Source organism: Cibotium barometz, chromosome 47 (genome assembly GCF_041138505.1).
Source record: "Cibotium barometz isolate CiBa-2024 chromosome 47, ASM4113850v1, whole genome shotgun sequence".
Taxonomy (NCBI): Eukaryota; Viridiplantae; Streptophyta; class Polypodiopsida; order Cyatheales; family Cibotiaceae; genus Cibotium; species Cibotium barometz.
The window spans coordinates 32,759,006-32,762,175 of NC_141092.1; the positions used below are offsets into that span (position 1 = coordinate 32,759,006).

Below are 3,170 nucleotides of genomic sequence, written 5' to 3' on the forward strand. Positions count from 1 at the left end.
TGAGAATATTGTTTCTTTAGTCTTGCATACGCATTAGGATCACTCCTGCGTAGGATCCTCATGCACTCTATTGACATGTGAGATACGTCATGTGAACGTTGATTTGTGATATTGTCAATGTCATAATCCGGAATCTACATATTTGAAGGCAAAGAAGATTGTATCAATAGCATGCTTCTATATAAAAGAAAAGAGAGATGTGCATGGAATTCAATAATTATCACAGATACAAAATAGTTAGAGACAATAAAAGACAATTATCAAATTAAATTAGAGACAGTAGAGAACATGGTGCAAATTAAAGTGTAGAATTAGGGTACAAGAGGTCAAAATAACATTAGGAATTGTATACAATGAAGCTCTCAACCCTCATCTGTTAAGGGTGCTCGTGGAGGTCTACGCCATCCAAAATTGATCAGTAATTCATCACCAGCACGTAATGATCTGATAGCATTGACAACTATGTATCTTTCTACATCCCTACTCATATGTCCTGGTTCATGACTATTCTCACACTCCACAAACGTGCAATTGGTTCTTGAACTCATCCCTCGACTACTATTGATTAAACCTGCTATGTTTCCTTGAGAGTAAGGTCTTCGATCAACATAGAGTCTTTGTCCTTCTGCATGTGTAATCCCTCTATCAGAAAGAGAGGCTGCATTGAGACATAACCCATAAGTACTCATGCTCCGAATGTAGCGAGTAAGCTGATGCCATGGACCCCATCTATATATAGGTCCACAAAAAGACATAAGGGTGACCTCTGAACGAGGGGGCACATGCAAATCCTATGCAATAAAGAGGCCTCGTCCTGCTCCACTGATGGGTAGACGGAGCAATCATGTAGCGATTGCCCCAAAAGCTAAAAACCACTCTATCTAAAGGAAGTGATCCTCTCTGCCATCCTCCGTATCATCTTCGATCATACGTCTGTACTAGAGAATGCATACGAGTAGGCAACGAATGATCTCCACCCATCTTAGCCTACAAAGCAGGAGGTAGAGGATGTAGAGAAACCTCGAGCTACTGTCCGTGCCGTGTGGGAGGGACATGTGCACCACTGATAGTGAAGTCATCCTCGTCACATCAAGTGAATATACCTACATATATAATATGGTTGCATTATATATGAGCCTTTGATTTGTAAAATAACCAATAATAAAACTAAGGGAGAACAGTCACATACCATAGGTCGATGTCGCTCCTCAGGTGGTGGTGCTCGCTCAAAAGTACCATGAGTCATCTCATGTGAAAAGCACTACCGTCGTGGCCTCCGATATGTGCCATGACAACGAGCGCACCAGCATATAATAGACTCATCGTAGTAGAAATCATCGTAAATGGGTTCATGTGCAGTATTGGAACTCTGTGCACCCCAACCACCACCAGTAGGAGGTGGCGGTGTACCCTCTGATTGGTCCGAATTTGATTTTCAAGTACCATAAAAACATGAGTCATTTATCAAATGATTGACATTAAAAAATCAATAAAAGAAACAAAACATTAAAATCTAACAAGTTCTATGGTATATTCTAATGCCTATTGTGATATGAAAAATAAACAGACGCTACTGTATGGTGGAGACAAACAAGAGGAGGGCTGATATGTGCATGGAGACATGGCAATACTTCCGCAAGGAGAGACGCCTACGCATCACTTTTCCTCACTAGCAGAAAGTGTGTGCCTTTGCTAACGTATATTAGAATTAATATGAACTTTGCTAGATTGATTCTAACTATTCTCTAATCTATGTTATTTTGTTTAATCAAATTTACATAGACGGCACCACGAAAGAGACTGCAAGAAGCTGGTCACACATCTAGACTAGGCCGGATGGGACGAGATGGATTTGTGGCCACATTTGTGAGTATAGTTTTAACTTTCAAAGGTAATATTATTGAATGAAGAAATCAATAAGTCTTTGGTTCTGTCTTGATGCAGACCGAAGACTATGGTCGTGCACCTACGGCGCAGGAGATGGAGTGCGCCACATACTACGGCTACCGCACTTTGCAGGCGACACTTGTTGTTGCTGACAGGCCAAATCCACTTGTGGGTATCACTGTTTTGTTTTGTAGTTTATTTTCATGTTAACTGTAATATGTTCTTATTTGATTTCACTAACTAATGCAGGAGCAATATGGCGAGGACGCCATGACAAAGGTGGCTCGACAGGAGGCCGAGAGGCTGAGAGGAGCAGTGGCGTGATCGCGGGTGGGGGCACGGGTGGTGGCATTGGTGATGGTGGTGTTGCAGGTGGGGGCACGGGTGGTGGTAGTAGTGATGGAGATGGTGATCACAAGTCCAATACTAGCAAAAAACCCTTCAAAGGTGAAGGGGAGAACTTGGGCGAGGCTGTGGAGAAGTGGGTTGAAGCCATGGAGGAATATTTTGATGTCACCGGATACAACGAGAGGAGAAAAATGGCTCTTGCTAGGCTCAAAATCGTGGAAACAGCCAAGGTGGCATGGAGAAATCATTGCGACACCAATCATCTGGATAGGAATACCCAGTCCTGGAATGATGTTAAAGCCTATCTAAGAAAGAGATTTTGTCCCCCCGGATTTTTAGAAACCAAGATGAATGAATTCTTAGAGCTAAACCAGGGGAGCAAAACCATTGAAGAATATCATCAAGCATTTGCTCTTCTCTTGAGGTACTCACCACTACTATACGAAGAGCAACTTATGGCCACATTTATCGGGGAATGAACAAACCTTTAGACACCCTGGTCAAGAATGCCAAGCTAGTTTCCATGGCAGAAGCTGTAAGAATGGTGAAGGACTTCACCAAAGCCTTCATCGTTAAAGTCCTCGGCAAAGCCAGCTCCCTCATCCTTCAAGAGATTCTAGACACCCGACAGTTCTTCCAACCTTTCACCTCTGAAGAGGCACCAAGGTCCCAACCAGAATCTGGAGTCAGGAAGTTTTAGGAATGAAGAAAAACCTTTCCCTCAAAGTTCTTTCAAGAATGCACAGGGAAGAGCTTCGAAGTGAGAACAGGTGCTTTGGATGTCAAGGGTTTGGGCACCAGCTCAAGGATTTCCCATCTCCTTCTATGGGACAAGGAAGCCAGGGTCCCAGAATTTAGAGACAGACTCCTTTGTATCAGTCCAATCAGGGTCCCCCACGCCAAAATCAGAGCAACCCCAGAAGAGTGCCAGCTCA

The 3,170-nt window shown here is 43.2% G+C and overlaps 1 pseudogene; it reads right to left on the reverse strand.

Annotated features, from left to right (window-relative positions):
• Window positions 1–362: 362 nt before the first annotated feature.
• Window positions 363–981, reverse strand: LOC147611598 (uncharacterized; annotated as a pseudogene).
• Between the last annotated feature and the right edge of the window lie 2,189 nt (window positions 982–3,170).